Below are 17,814 nucleotides of genomic sequence, written 5' to 3'. Positions count from 1 at the left end.
AATAAAAACAATCAAATCAACTAAAAACTGGACAAAAGATATAAACAAAAATCTAAGCAAACAAAATATGTAGAATGTAAATTGCTGTTGTTAACTGCCATCTAGTCAGTTCTGACTCATAGTAGTCCTGTATACGCTTTTCGAGGAATGGCTGGTAGGTTTGAAACTTAATAGTTCAAACTCACATTACTATCCCCTTATTATAATGACAGAATTAAAAGAAAATAGAAAAGAAATTGCCAAAGGAATATTCAAAGATGATATCCTTCTCAGGGACAGGTCCTTCCTGATAATATGTCTGAAGTATGAAAGACGAAGTCTGGCCATGCTAGCTCCAATGAGCATTGTGGCGGTACTTCTTCCAACACAGATTTGTTTCTTCTTTTGGCAGTTCATGTTATTCATAATATTGTCCTCCAACACCATAGTTCAAATGCATCAATTCTTCGATGGCTTCTCTTGTTCACTTTCACATGCATATAAAGTTATTGAAAATACCCGGCTTTGGGTCAAGTGCACCTTAGTCCTCAAACTGACATATTCACTCTTAAATACTTTAATGAGGTCTTGGGTTGCAAATTTGCCGAAGGCAACATGTCATTTGATTCCTTGACTGTTGATTCCATGAGTGTTGATGGTTAAGCTGAGAAAAATGATGTTTTTGACAACTTCAATCTTTCCTCAATTTATGTTGATTGTGCTTATTGGTCCAGTGGTGAAAATTCTTGTTTTCTTTACATTGAGGTCCAAGCCATACCAAAGGCTGTGCTCTTTGATCTTCATCAGAAAGTGTTTTACATCCTCTTTTCTTTCAGCAAACAAGGTTGTATCATCTACATAGTGCAGGTTGTTAATGAGTCTTCCTCCAATCCTGATGCCACATTTTTTCTTCATATAATCCAGTTTCTCAGATTATTTGCTCAGCATACAGGTTGAATATGTATGTTGAAATAATATAATCTGGCACACACTTTTCCTAATTTTCAACTATTCGGTGTTCCCTTGCTCTGTTCAAACAACTACCTCTTGGTGTATGTACAGATTCCTCATGAGCACAGTTAAGTGCTCCAGAATACTCATTCTCTACAATGTTGTTCATAACCTGTAATGATCCACACAATAGAACGCCTTTGCATAGTCAATAAAAAAATATACACATCTTTCTTATATTCTTTGCTTTCAGCCAAGATCCATTTGATGTCAGTAATAATGTCCCTCATTCCACATCCTCTTCTGAATCTGGCTTGAACCTCTGGAAGTTCTCTGTCAACGTATTGTTGCAGCCATTTTTGTATTTTCTTTAGCAAAGTTTTACTCTCCAGTGATATTAATGATATTGTTAAATGACTTCTGAATTCCACTGAGTGACCGCTCATTAGAAAGGGCAAAAATATGGTCTCTTCTAGTCAGTTGGTTCCCACTTCTTAGTCCTAAACATAATTTCCTTTAATGTCCATAATTCTACCAAGAGTCTCTTCAAGTCAAGCTGTTGTTAAGTTCCTTCAAGTCAGTCCCAACTCATAGGGACCCTGCATAGGGTTTCCAAAGAGTGGCTGTTGAATTTGAACCACTGACCTTTCAGTTAGCAGTCCAGTGCTTATCCTATAGCAATGCACCAGGAATGCATTTGACTATTGTTGTTGTTAAGTGCATTGAGTTGGTTCTGACTTATAATGACTCTGCATAGTGTTTTCAAGGCTGGAAATTTTTGCGAGAGAAGAAAGCTTCATCTTTCTATTACAGAGCAATTGGAAAGCTCAAATTGCTGACTTTGTGGTTTGTTGTTGTTGTTGTTGTTGTTAAGTGCTGTCGAGTCAGTTCCGACCCATTGCGACCCTGTACAGGGGTTCCCGAGGGTGTAAATCTTTACGGGAGCAGAAAGCCTCATCTTTCTCCCGCGGAGCGGCTGGTAGTTTCGAACTGCTGACCTTGCGGTTCACAGCCCGATTCGTAACCACTACGCTACCAGAGTTCCTTGTGGTTTGTAGTTCTATAGAATCACTGTGCTTCCATTTTACTATTGTTTTTGTTAAGTGCCGTAGAGTGGGTTCCAACTCATAGCAACCCTGTATAAGGTTTCCAAGGACAGCTGGTGAATTTGAACTGCTGTCATTGTGGTTCAAACCAACCTTCCAGTCCAGTGCTTTATTCCACAATGCCACACCAGGACTCCACTTTACTAATTGTTGTTGCTATTGTTAAGTTCCTTCGTAGTGACCCTGTATAGGGTTTCCTAGCAGTGGATGGTGAATCTGAACTGCTGACCTTGTAGTACAAACCAACCTTATGGTCCAGTGCATTATCTTGCAGTGCCATTCAAGGACTCCATTTTATTACCATTTGTTGCTGTTGTTGTTAAGTGTGGTCGAGTTGGTTCTGACCCATAGAGACCCTATATATGGTTTCCGAGGAGCAGCTGAACTTGAACCACCAACACTGCAATTCAAATGGCTTTGCAGTCTGGTGCATTAGCCCACAGCGCCACACCAGGACTCCCCATTTTAGGCACATTAAAACTCTTTCAATCCCTAACCATTATTCAACTCCAAAACTGTTTCCACATTTTTAGGTATTTCTTAGGTCATCACCTTACTGTTGTGGCACTGAATTCTCAGTTATCTAGTACAGCTATAACTCCAGACAGTGTTTCATTGTGTTATGTATAAGGTTGCTATGAGTCAGTACCAACTCAATGGCACCTAACAACAATAACAAAGGGATAACTCAAATCCCATAAACGTATGACTTTAACAAGCAGAAATTTATTTTCTCATAAATTTAGAGTGTCAGCTTTAGGGGAAGATTTTCTCTCTCAGTTGGCTCTGAAGAAGGGTCATTGTCTCTTTAGCTTCTGCTTCCTCATTCTTTGGCGATCTCTGTTTATCTTTGCATCTATTTTACTTCTCACATGTTTAATATCTCTTATGTCTCAGATTAATTTAAAATACACGCTCCACAATCCTGCCTCATTTACATAAAGAAAACCCATTTCCAAATTATTATAATCACATGCATAGAGATTAGGATTTACAACACTTATTTGGGGAGGAAGGAGCACAATTCAATCCACAACAGTCTCAGAAATTTGGACTTAAATCGTGTCTGTGCTCAAAAGCATATCAGTTGAGTTTGATTCTCAAATTTTAAAATCATAAATCTTCCCTGCTCAGAAACTCGTATAGCACGTTGTCTTATTATAGCACATTACAACTGTCCACAGACTCTAGATTGTCTTTTATCAGCCATTGTTAACACTTGAATACTACGTGTAAACCATAAGTAAGGATTGATTTTTTTTTTCCCACACATTTACCAGGATTGACAATTACAAATAAGGATGGCTCTTCAAAGCAATTACCTTTCTTTAAAAGAATTTCTTGAGGTCTTTAGTTTTAAATTGCTTGCACAATCACCTTACCAGACACGCATGCATAAATTGTCTCAAGACTATTGTAATCACAGAATATGTTTATGTAATTCACTCTCTATCTTCTCTTTCCATTCTTTTATTTTCCCCAACTCTTAAAGTAGCTGTGTAGTGGAATTTGCTACACTAAAAGACTCTGGAGCAAAGAAATGAGGCAGCATAAGTAGTAGACACAACAGTTGTCTTATGTTGGTCCCATTAAGAATCAAGTCTAATGATATAAACATATTTTTTGTGTCCCACCAGTCTGTAAGTGCTCCACGTAGATGTGTGGGTGTTATTGGCTGAGACCATAAATGATATAAATTATTGTGTGGCAGTGTAATGTGCTCTGCTTACCAAGAGCTTGAGTCTTAATGTGACACTGTCCAAAATGGAGATCACAACCACAGGCTAGTGCCACTACCTTGTACCGGCAAAGGCAAACCTGCTATTAGTTCTGGCTATCCCTGAGTTCTTCCAGACTTGAGCAAGTTCACAAATAAATTAAAATCACAATTTTCTCTCTAAAAAATTTTATGCCCATGGATAAATACTTGGCTGGGCAAATTTAAAAAATAGATTAGTATTATAACTTTAAATGTGACTTGTTTGCTCACGTTTGGAGTTATAGGCATATCAGAATCAAGGATTTGAATGAAAGACAGTCAATTATTAATTTTTAAAATGAATATCTTGTATCGATCACAATTCTCTGCTTTTTCTTCGCTACTGACACAGTAAACCTGTGAGTGTATATTATATATTAGAACAAACTAAAGTTCAAAATGATTTATCAATGGCTTGACCAAATAGATACTGTGCAAACCATTAACAGCAGTCAAAAATTAACTCTAAACTCCAAACATGTGATGGTTGTTGTTGTTGTGAAGTGCCATCGAGTTAATTCTGACACATAGTGACCCTGTATAGAGTTTCCAAGGAGCAGCTGGTGAGCTTGAACCACCAACCTTGCAGTTCAAACAACAACTTTGCAGTCTGACACATTAGCCCACAGTGCCACACCAGGACTCCACATGGGGTGGTAGCTATGCTTAAGTAATAGGACAAAAACTCCATTTTGAATTAAATGTAACTTCTACATTACAAAATGCAGTCTGACATCTCTGCAATAATCCACTTATCCTGAGAACTTTACTCAGTAAACAGTTTTAGGTAAAAATGTGATTTTGCTTGCTTAACAATACACCCTGTTCAGAATACTGAGTCAAAATCAATTCTGAGAACAGATGCTTATTCAAGAATTATGTGTTTCCTCCATGTCATCAACCAAAGAGCTCATGATTGCTTTGAGGTCAGATGCAACCAATTTTGTAATCACTACCTAAATACCAGCCAATCACTGAATTTTTAGTGAAGTTCCCAATATTTTCCTACCAATTACATGTATCCTCACCCAATTTTATAATTAATATGCAAGTATCAATCAATCACTACATTTATATTGAAGTTCCTTATGTTATCTTAAAAACCTCCCTGAACTGTTTCATCTTTGGATCATTTAGTTCAAAACACTCCTCTTTGGATCACTTGCTTCAGAACCCAATTTGCAAATTACCTTGCTTCTTAATAAAAACTCTTTACTTTTTATTTCAACCAAACTCTGACATTTTTTCTAGATGACACTCTGGAGCTAGGATGTAAACCCAGATTTATCTAGCTCCAAACTTCAGACTTCTTTAATTCATGCTCCTTAAATAATGCTGCCTCTTTGGACCAAAAACCAGGACCTTGCTTCAAGCATAGGCCCTGCCACGTATCAGGTGTGCCACTTAATTCTTTCCTGAGCCCCAGCTTGCTCATCTACAAAAAGGGAAAGATTCAAATCCTGTCCTGGCTGCTTTAAATGGCATCCTGAAAATTAAATGAACTTCAGGCACAAAGAGACAGGCTTACAAGTTTTCAAGAGGGACCTTAGTTTCAGAGGGTGTGGGAGAAGGTAGACTCTCCACTGAGTGGTTTCCAACCTGTCTAGATGGGGCTGGTGAAAGGAGATGGGGATAAGACTCTGTGGTTCAATAGTGAATAATTGTTATCAGGACTAATTGCAATTGTTGCAAATGTAAAGGTAGACATTTTGTAACAAAAGGAGGGGAGTGGTTGACCTTGCAGTCCAGGAGCAAAGGACCCTGGAACCATCAAGGGAGAAAAGCGGAGTGTGGGACCCTATCCAGAGTACCAATGATGCCAGATATGGAGGCAGAGATGATGGTGGAGAGATGGAGTGGCTGGGGACTCTAGGCTCAGAAAGGGAGAGGGGCTGTGTGCTGGCAGCCAGGAGTCAGGTTTGCAGGGTATACCCTTTGGTTGTTTGAATGGTTATATAATCCTGACTGCTTTGGTGTACATCCAAAAAAAAAACAGAGGGAATAGAAGCAAATGCTGTTGGATGATGATGCATGGAGTGGACTGTAATTATTGCAATGAAATGCAATATGATAGGATGAATGTAAAACTGATGTTCTCCCATGTAAACTATAAAAACTTAAAAAACAAAAATTAAATGAACTTCTTTATGTGAAAGTACAGTGCAAGCTCACAAGTGCCACACACATTGGAAACATTATGAACATTTTCCAGAAATGCTTTTGGTGCTTTCTTTTCCTTTTTAATGTTTTATATGTGAATTATGTGAGAGTTTACATGAGAAAACATTAGCTTTACATTCATCCTATCCATTCATCCTATCGTACATCGTTTCATTTGCCATGGTTACACTCTCCTCCATGCATCATCAACCAAGCAAAGCCCCTGGTCATCAACACCCAGCCCCTCTCCCTCTCTGGGTCTAAAGTTCCCAGCCACTCCATCTCTCCATATCATCATCTCTGCCTCCATCTCTGGCATCACTAATTCTCTGAGTAGGGTCCTGGATTCCGCTCTTCTCCCTTGATGGTCCCAGGGACCTCCACTCCTAGACTGCAAAGTCAATCACTTCCCTTCTTTCACTACAAAACTTCCAAATTTACTTTTACAACCCTCACAGTCAGTTCTGATAGCAAGTATTCACTATTGTGCCACATGAGTGCTATCTCCATCTCCTTTCATCAGCCCCACCCAGACAGATTGGATACTATTCAGTAGATATTCTACCCTCCTCCATGCCCTCTGGATCTAGGCTCCCTCTTGGAAGTTTGTAAGCCAGTCACTCCTTGCCTTTGTAGCTCCCCATTTTGGGTAGCCAATGTCCAAATTGCCCATCACTGTTTACCCTGTGTATCGAGGGGGTGGAAATGATCCTCGCTGCAAAGATGATCCTCTTTTGAGCTACTGCATCCATAGGTGTAGGTCAAGTTCATCAAATTGTATCATATTACTCTTTTTTTTTTTCCTTTTCTTTCTTCTTCTGGTTGAGTCCTGATCAATTGAAGCCAGGTCAACTGGGTATTATCAGCAAGTGTGGATATTCTTGTGCATATGCCCTCTCTTCTTATCAGCTAGACACCTCTGCTTCACTCTCCACTCTAGTCCTCTGTGCCAACCAGGTCTCCACCCCGGTTCACAGGAGTCTATTGAATGTGGGAGGGCTTAGCTTGCAGCTTCATTACTGGTTTTCCCTCACTTCCCCTTATCTGTGACCAACATGATCACGAGTCAGAGCGTATGTCTGCTCGTGTATTCCCATTGAGTCTTAGTCTTGGAAGGGGGTTTGCCTTGAGGGAACCTGACCACTTGCCTTGATATCTCCTGGGTGAGCAACTTGCTTGTTCTTGTAGTAGTCAGTAGGGCTGCCATTATTATTTTGTATTTTTCCTGTCAGTCTTTCTTTCAAGAAGTTTCTTCTGCTTTTCTAGCCACTCCAGGCTGGTCTGCTTGTCCTTTCCAGTGGAAATGTCCCACCTCAGAAGATCTGGATGGGGTTCAGGATTCCACCTATGGTCTTATGTAATGCAGAGGCTCCACAGGAAGCCTCCTTCACTGGGCATGTTGTAGCCCCATGTTAGGTAGTCCAATCAGTTATAGGCTGAAGATGGATTAACAGCTTTCTATGGTGATATTTCTGGCTATTCCTTTCTCTCCCTCTCAATTGTCTATTTTATAATGTTATGCAAGAGAAACCAAGATCCAAAAGACAGCCAAGCATCTTAACATTATTTCTCCCTTTTACCCACTCAAAGAATGTCTCAACTCCTGTATCCCATAGCCCTGTTGTTCCAAGGTTATGCATACATCATTATTTACCTTTGTCCCACTTATCCCATGCAAACCTGCCTAATTGTTTTCCCATCAGCCTTGTTCTTCCATTCCCCTCCCCCTTTTTGTGTATTGCCCCCATCCTAAGCACCCAAACTATCCTGTGTCTGTTCCCTACCTTGTGTACCACCTTCCCCTCCTTCTCCTCACTTCCCCTTATCTGTGACCAACACCTACCCCGCACATCACGGTAACCAGCAAATAATTCCCACCCCCCTTTGGTATGGGTTCTTTTTTTAGTCTTTTAAAATAGTGGTCCTATGCAGTATTTCTCCTTTTGTGACTAATTTCACTCAACATAGTGTCCTCAAGGTTTATCCATGGTATATGATAGCTTACAGCTTCCTTGTTATTCTGCAAGGTAGCATAATATTCCATTGTGTGTATGTACCACCTTTTGTTTATCTATTCTTAAGTTGATGGGCACTTAGGCTGTGTCCATCTTTTTGCTATTGTAAATAGTGCTGCTATGAACATTGGTGTGCATATATCTACTCATGCTATGGCTCATATTTCTTGTGGGTAAATACCAAGTAGAGGAATTGCTGGAGCATAAGGTATTTCTACTTCCAACCTTCTGAGGAAGTGCCATATTGCTTTCCAGAGTGGTTGGACCATTTTGCAATCCCACCAACAGTGCAGGAGTGTCCCAGTCTCTCTACATCCTCGCCAGCATTTATTGTCCTCTACTTTTTTGATCTTTGCTGTTATTGCTAGTATGAGATGATATCTCATTGTTGTTTTGATTTGCATCTCTCTAAAGGCTAGTGATCATGAACATTTATTCATATATTTGTTGGGTGCCCAGATCTCCTCCTTGGTAAGAATCTGTTCATGTCCTATGCCCATTTTGGTGCTTTCTTGAGCACAGATCTTCATAAGGTTCAGAAGTAATACACCTGAAAAGAAAGATAAAGAAGAAACAACCAGATGTAGGGATGGTAAAGAGGTCAAGTAGTAGACATAAAACAGAGAAATCACAACCTGAAGACTGACAGAGTGGCAACCTGTGTAACTGTTGATTTCACAAATCATTAAACATAACAGCAAATATAAAGCAATTTTTTTCTGCCAAGGTTTAAAATGTAGAATCAGAGGGTAAAGTTGTAATGTACCCTATGAGTGGACATAATGACATGGAAAACCGGTGCCTAATTGTTGCTACCTTGCAGTTCTCTGGTAACAGGTACAGTTGGTTATCGCTGCAGAGTAGACACCATGAGTGTGTCCTGTGACTACAGTCAAAGGTCTCTGGGTTCAGATCATTCATGTCTGCTCCCAAGAAAATGACAGTTAACCTGCCTCAGTGAAGCCTGGTGACAATTTTGTTGTTGTTGTTGTTAAGCTTTAGCCTTTATCTTCTTTTGGCTTCACATTAGTAGAAATCATTTGTGCCCATTAATACCATTTCCAAACATTGAGATTTCACAAACATGGGCTTTCAAATAAGGTTCATGAAAAGTCTCTATACTTCTCAGCTCAAAATCTCAGTCTCTTGTCCTGCCCTCAACATTTATATTTGGAACATGACTGCCCTAACAAAAGGAAGGGAGGGAAAAAAAGGCAGGGAAGAGGGAAGGGAGGGAAGCAGAGAAAAAGGAAAGAAAGAAGAAAGCAAGGAAGGAAGGAAGTTACATAATAGAAATAATAAAAACCTGTTCTAGATAGTTTACAAAATTGCTTTGACAATAAATGAGATAACACCCATTAAAGCTATTTGTATGTGAGGCCTGTGAGGCCCTATTTAAATGGTAATGATCACTCTTATATTAGTAGTAATAGAAATGATAATAGTAGCACACTACCTATTGGGAGCAATGTGGCTGTGTAGGATAAGCATTGGTCAGTGGTTCAAGCCTAGTAACAGTTCCATAGAAGAAAGATGAGGTTTTCTGTTCCCAGAAAGAATTACAGCACTGGAAATTCTATACAGGGTCTCTATGAGTTGGAACTGACTTGACTGCACTTAACAACAACTTCTATCTGTTGTGATACTCTAGACTGGATCCCCTGGTACTTACTTCTACTGGACTAACTTCAATTCCCTCAAACTCTGAATATTGGTCTCAATTTTGTTTCTGTTGTTAAGTGTTATTGAGTTGATTCTAACACATAGCAACCCTGCATAGAGTTTCTAAAGAATGGCTGGTGGGTTTGAGCAGTCAACCTCGTGGTTAGTAATCCAGTGCTTATCCTACAGTACCACACCAGGACTTGTTGTTGTTGTTGTTGTTGTGTGCCATGGAGTCGGTTCCGACTCATAGTGACCCTGTACAGGGTTTCTGAGGCTGTAAATCTTTACAGGAGCAGAAAGCCTAATCTTTCGCCCTCAGAACACCTAGTAGATTCAAACTGCTGACCTTGAAGTTAGCAGCCTGATTCGTAACCATTACACTACCAGAGCACCAAGACTTAGACTTAGTTAAATCTTTCTAAACCAGGGGTGGAGAATGTCCTGCCTGCGTGCCATGTAATGTCCTTCAAATCATTTGGCCTGGCCCTGCCAAGGCAACCACAGTTCCAGTCATCACATTGTTGTTCTTGTTAAGTTCTGTCGAGTCAGTTCAAATGCATTATGACTCTGTGTAGGGTACCCAAGGAGCAGCTGATGGATTTGAACCACCAACCTGGTGGTTCAACTCATCTACAGTCCAGTGCATTATCTTGCAACACCATACCAGGACTCCAGCCATCACATTAGGGGTGACAATTAAATGTTTGACCAAATATAGCAAGATAATTTTTAAGTTGAAAATTTTGTATGGCCCACAAATAATGTTACAAATTTTGGCAGAAAAAGATTCCCCACCCCTGCTCTAAACCCTGGCCTGCATTAATGGGTAGATTTTGCCCCATCTTGTTTTCTCTAAATCACAGCCATTCAGTAACAGAATAATGCCATCTCTTAGCAGGCAGTAACATAGAGTGAAAGTTTATGCACATTGAAGTTAATAGACCTTGTAGAAAACATTAAGCAATCTAAGGCTCAGTTCATTCATCTATAAAATAGGGGAAATAAAACTAATTTGAAGTGTTGTTGGAATGATTCAATGAGATTATATAGATTGGGGAAATACTCAGTGATAATATTTTTGTTTTCCATGCAACAGACTCCGGTTCAAGGTTTCAATTTTCAGCCAGTGCATCTCATGAGCAGTTACTTCCATCTGTCAGTAGAGGCTTGCATGTTACTATGATGTTGAACACATTTTAACAAAGCTTCTAGACTAAGACAGACTAGGAAAGAGAGTCTGGTGATCTACTTCTGAAAATGAGAGAAGGAAAACCCTATGTGTCACATGATCTGATATACAACCCATCATGTAGCTGTGTAAGGTCTGGCAATGTTTAGTTCTATTGTATAACTAATGGGATTGTCATAAGTGAAGGGCTGACTTGACAGTAGTTAGCAATAACAGCATACATAGAAAAAGCCCAACATAGTTCCTGGCACATAAAAACATTTAAAAAATATGATCTTCCTCTTGCCTTCCTCATAAAGTTCTGACAGAGGTAAAAAAAAAAAAAAATTAAGAGTAAGATGGCTATATTTTGTCTTTGGATAAAATAGAAAGTACTCCTTTAGTATCTGATGAACATATTCTGAAAACACTGGGACTGATAGGATCTGTAGCTTGGACCTCAAGGAAAACAAAAAGATGCATGCAGATAATAAAATTTTTGAACAACGAACCCTTTGTTAACAAATACATTGGTTAGTTTATGGGATATTCACCTCTCTGAAGGTATGAGCAAACAAAGAACAGGTCATTAAAATAAGTATCAATATTTATTGTCTTTATTTTAATACACTGTTTTATCTTTGGTGTCTTTCAGTGATAATTAAAATAAATACAAAAATGCAAGCCATGATAGTCAACACTTGCTAGGCAGATGCAATTAGACAAATAACTAAGCATCAAAAAGCAAAGAGCAAGAATTCACAAGATAAAATCACAACTAAGAACTATTAGGTCAATTATGAACACTAATGTAAATTGTAGATGGAATACATTATCTTCTTTATAGTACTTTGCTCACATCCTCTTGTCCTCTGGTTACTGTTTGATTTGCCCAGATAAACATTTATTTACCATTTTCTTGGGTACTGTAAGGGCCAAAAACATATTTCAAATATGGCATTGTGATAAATAACTAGCTCATTTTTATAGTACTTGAATGTAAAAATGTATTGTGTTCTCACATGCTATACTCCCAGAAGTGAAGTTTTAAATAATTGACAACAAGGAAACTTGAAAGGTGATATTTCTTTTAGATCAAGAGTATACTGCTAGATTAAAGACAGATAGAAAGGAAATACACAAGCTGTTTCACAGTATTTTGTGATTTTTTTCTTATTTTTTCTATGTGTCTATATCCAATGGTTCTAAGATATATTAGGCAGCTTATTGGTTGTGATATACTAGTATAAAGAGCTTTCAGATTTGTAGAGTGCAAACCAGTTCCAACAGAAATCTATTTGTTGTGACTAAGTAACTAAGAGCAATATTTTTGCTTTAGTAGTACCTTGCATTGCATTAGCTTTATTTGGAAAAAATAAAAGTGTTTTCCTCTCTGAATTGCAGTACATTTGACTTCTTTGGTTTTTAACTCAGAAAGCATAGATTGACTTGGGAAATAGTCACACAAACTCAAGCATTTGATTTAAGAAATATCTACATAAAGGGCATGCTGTATAAAAATAAATAAAATAAAGGCATAATTTTATTTCTTTTGAACTCACAAACATTCATCTCTTTTGGTAAATATTGTTTTGGTTAAAATGAAGACTTAATATACATAATTTACATTGGACATACTTTCCAGGAAGTTTATTTCCAAGTGTAGACTCTTAGAGGATACAATCCATACCTCTATATATTCTCTGTCATCCTGCTCTCACACAACTCTTTTAGACCCTTTAAGCATTTGGAATATCCTTTCAAGCAACGTGATCCTTAAATTATTAAAAATAATAAGCATACTGTAAAAAATCCACATATTTCTCACTTACTAGCTTGAATAAAATGGATGATTTACAAGCAATTCTGTGGTTCACTACCCAAGGTACCACATGTGTAGTAATTCACTTCATGAACTACAATTGTGATTTTAGTCACAGATTTTAGCACTTGATGAGACAAAAGTTGTCTACCAGGAGTCCTGGTTTGGCACTATGGAAAAACACAGGACCAAAAGGCCTATTTGAACCATAAGGTCAGTCGTTCAAACTCAGTAGTCGCTCCTTGGAAACACTATTCAGGGTTGCCATGAGTCAGAACTGATTCGACAGCACTTCACAACAACAGTCAGTACTTTGTCAGAGTTTACCTGAAAATGTATTTCTTTTGTTTCCATAAATGCTAATCTAAATATATATAAAAGGAACCCTCGTGGGTGGAACAATGGTGAAGTGATCAACTGTTAATAGAAAGGTTAATTATTTTAATCCACCAATCAATTCATAAGAAAAAGATCCAGTAATCTGCTTCCATAAAGATTTCAGTCTTGAAAACCCTGTAGAGCAGTTCTCCTCTAGCCTATTGTTGCTGTTAAGAACCGTCGAGCCTATTCCGACTCATAGCAACCCTGACTAGGGATTCCAAAGAGCAGCTGGTGGGTTTGAACCACCAATCTTGTGGGCAACAGTCCAGTGCTTATCTTACAGTGCTACACCAGGACTCTACTTTGCCCTATAGGGTTGCTATTAGTCAGAATTGACTACACACAATAGCACAACAAATATATATATGTATATACACACACACATACATATACCCTGTTCATTTGCACAGGATAGTGTTATACAAAATCTCAGACAAGTAATCCATAATGTCATCCTGGAATGAAATCTATCTGACTGTGAGTATGCTCCTCACTTCCTGAATAAGAGCTCATCAAAGAAAACATTATCGTATTTATCTTTTTACCTCTAGTGTATAGTACAGTGCCTGTCCTCCAGAGGAGAACTCCCTACCTGTTTCCTGACTGAAAAGCACTGAATAAATTATGTTCTCAAAAGGCCATAATCAGTCACTTGGTTTTTCTGCGTAGCTGATGAAAACCCTTGATGGTTTACTGTTTACTGGATTTATCCTAAGGCATAGTGACTTCAGTCTTCTTCAGTGTGATTCATGAAACAATTAACCTCAAGGTTGGCAGTTCAAACCACCAGCTGCTCCTCATAAACCCTATACAAGGTCACTATGTGTCCGAACTGATTCGATGGCACTTAATTACAACAACAATCCCTAGTTAGTGATTTGGCACTGTAGGATAAGCACTGAGCTGCTAACCACAAGATCAGTGGTTCAAACCCACCAGATGCTCTTTGGAAACCCTACGCAGTGTCACTATGAGTCACAACTGACTTGACGGTACTTAGTAACAACAACAACAAAATCATCCCATCTCTGGTAAACACCAAAGAATGGATGTATATGTGTGTATGTGTGTGAATATTTTTTCCTGATATTTTACAATAGTGGTCTCATACTACATTTTTCTGTTGTGAGTCACTAATTTCATGCAGTTTAATGTTCTGTATTAGCTGTGTTTCATATCTCATTACACAATACTAGCCCCTGAGAGATTTCTAAGAAGCCTTTGGGACATCCCATAGTTTCTGAAAACCTCCAAAGATTATTGCTTCCATGAGTGTTGATGGTTGATTCGAACTGAATGAAGTCTTTGACAACTTCAATCTTTTCTCCATTTATATGGTGAGGTGGTGAGGATCTTTGTTTTCTGTACATTGAAGTGTAATCCATACTGAAGGTTTCTGATCTGCATCAGTAAGTATTTGAAGTTCTCTTCACTTTGAGCAAGCAAGGTTGTGTCGTTTGCATTTCGTAGGTGGTTAGTGAGTCTTCCTCCAATCCTGATGCCATGCTTTTCTTCATATATCCCAGTTTCTCAGATTATTTACTCAGCATACAGATTGAATAAATATAGTGAATGAATACAACCCTGGCACATACCTTTCAATGTTCCCTTATTCTGTTTGAACAACTGCCTCTTGGTCTATGTATAGATTACTCATGAGCACAATTAAGTATTCTGGAATAGTCATTCTCTACAGTGTTGTCTATAGTTGTCATGAGCCACACAATTGAAAGCCCTTGCATAGGCAATAAAGCACAGGCAAACATCATTCTGGTATTTTCTGCTTTCAGTCAAGATCCAACTAACATCAGCAATGCTATCCCTCATTCCATGTCTTCTTCTGAATCTGGTTTGAATCTCTGGAAGTTCTCTGTCAATGTATAGTAGCAGCCATTTTCATATTAACTTTAGCAAAATTTTACTTGCATGTAATATTAATGCTATTGTTCAATGATTTCTGCATTTTGTTAGATCATCTCTCTTTGGAATGGACCATTAGAGAGATGCAAATCAAAATAACAATGAAATAACATCTCAGCCCAACATTAATAACAAAAATTAAAAAAAAAAAAAAACAGAAAACAACAAATGCTGGTGAGAGTGTGGAGACACTGTAAACTTATACACTAATATTGGGGTTACAAACTGGTATAACCATCTTGGGAAACAGAATGGCACTTCCTTGAAAAGTTGGAAATAGAAATACCATATAATCCACTACCAGGCATATTTTCTACGGAAATAAATGCTGTGACATGAATAAGTATAATGTTCAACACAGCACTATGCATAGTAGCAAAAAGACAGAAACCACCTAAAAGTCCATTACCAGATGAATGGATAAGCAAACCATGGTACACACACAATGGAATACTAGACTATGTTAAAGGATAGTGATGAATCTGTGAAACACCTCATAATATGGATAAACCTAGAGGACATTAAACTGCATGAAATTAGTGAATCACAACAGAAAACTATAGTATGAGACCAATATTGTAAAATATCAAGAAAAGGTATTCACACACACACACTCAAATCCATTCTTTGATGTTTACCAGAGATGGGACGATTTCGCTGTTGTTACTAAGTACTGTCAAGTCAGTTGTGACTCATAGTGACACTGCGTAGGGTTTCCAAAGAGCATCTGGTGGGTTTGAACCACTAATCTTGTGGTTAGCAGCTCAGTGTTTATCCTACAGTGCCAAATCACTAACTAGGGATTGTTGTTGTTATTAAATGTCATCGAGTAAGTTTGGACTCATAGTGACCTTGTACAGGGTTTGTGAGGAGCAGCTGGTGGTTTGAACTGCCAACCTTGAGGTTTTCAGTCCTACATCACACCAGGAGTAGACACATATTAACTTAGGTGAAGGGAAGGGCAATATACCATCATCACAACATGATCAAAGCAAATGAAGACACTGGGAGGAACACAAGCATTGAAGGCAAGAGGTAAATATACCCAATTTTGCAATAACAGTAATAGAAATAATATATGAGTAGATATGTAGCTGGTCATGCAATATTAAGGGTTTGAGAAGGCAAATTGGGCTACACCTATGCATAAAAATAGATTTGACAGAGATTTTCATGGATATAATACAGCATATTGTTGTTGCTATATTGTTGTTGTTAAGTGCAATCTAGTCAGTCCTGACTCATAATGACCCTATGTAGGGTTTCCAAGGAGTGGCTGGTGAGTTTGAACTGCAAACCTTGTGGTTCAAACTGATTTTGTTATCCAGTGCTTTATCTTACAGCGCCACACCAGGACTTCTCTAGAGTACACAGGTGGTAAAATAATGAAAACTTCTTAGCTATAACCAAACTCCTATGGGAAGAAATGAGTCACTGGACCTGGGAGCTCAAGATCATAGTCTCAGGAAACATCATGGTCAATTGGCATCATGTAGTGCACAAAGAAAATATTCTACTTCCTGCAGTGGTAAATCGGAACTAAACTCTTAAAAACTTATTAATGTCCATCTAAGTTGCATCTAGAGTCCTGGTGTGGCACTGTGGTTTAATATGCCAGACTTCAGAGCTGTTTGTACTACAAGGTCAGTGGTTCAAGCTCGCCAGCCGCTCCCTGGAAACCCTATAGAGGGTCATTATGGGTCAGAATCGACTCAATGACACTTAACAACAACAAGTTGCATCTGGAACAAAGAAGAGTAAAAAAATTCAAAGGCACATGAAAACAGTTAGTCCAATGGACTCGGGCTACATGAACCCCAGTCTCTCACTTATCTGAGACAAGAAGAACTAGATGGTGATGGGCAAGTACATCCAACCATTCTGCAAGAGGTCACTTTAGAAAGTCTTGGATAGAAAGGGAGTAAAATGTGAAATACAAATCAAAATCATGGAAAAGACAAGCCTACTTGTGCAATAGAGACTGGTTGCATAGAGACTATGGCCCCCAGTGCTGAACTGGCAGCTAAATAGTAGACTGCTCTATAACATGAACAATAACCCTTGGAAGGTATGCACTCCTGAAAACAATCAACTAGTCAAGATTGAAAGGGTAGCATTTGTCCATAGACCAAGTTCAGAAAGTTAGAAGGGTTGGAAAAGAGAGATGAATGAAAACAGGGCACAAAGAGGGAAGTAGGATGAGCACTAATACATTGTAGAGATTGTAATTAACAGCATGCAGCAAAATGTATATGAATTGCTGAATGGAAAATTGAGTTGCTTTGTAAAATTTCATGCAAACCACAATAAAATCTTTCAAAAATTAAATAACCAATACTTATATTTTTTTATCAAATTGAGAAAAACTCATCTCACATTCAAAGTTCTTTCTCTTAGATGACTGAAAGTGTCCTTCCTAATAGCCATGGAACTTGACGTGCAGGGGCAAGTCCTAATGCTTTTTCAGATCTCCTAGGAATCAGGTATGGTGCTCACAAACAGGCAGGATGTCCAATAAGAACATTTAGCTTTTAGACTATAACGGTACTACTTTCCCTTCAAATGACAAAAGATAAAATGAGACTCTTTAAATCCTTTCAGGAATTAAAATAAGGCACACAAATAACTATTTATTTCTATCTAAATAGACATCTAAATTGCACATATGTAGAAAAAAAGAACTTCTTAGATACATACAATTAAGCACAAGTAGGAAAATTTATCACTACTCGTCTGTCAGTTTAGCTTACTGTGGAGGCTTGCATGTTGTGATTCTGGAAGCTATGCCATAGTTACTTTAAGTACCAGCAGGTTCACTCATGGTACACAGGTTTCAGATGAGCATCCAGATGAATACAGACTAGGAAAAGGAGAGACTGACTACTTCT

The sequence above is a fragment of the Chrysochloris asiatica genome, unplaced genomic scaffold, assembly GCF_000296735.1.
Source record: "Chrysochloris asiatica unplaced genomic scaffold, ChrAsi1.0 scaffold00058, whole genome shotgun sequence".
NCBI lineage: Eukaryota > Metazoa > Chordata > Mammalia > Afrosoricida > Chrysochloridae > Chrysochloris > Chrysochloris asiatica.
Note: the sequence above shows the minus strand (reverse complement) of the source record.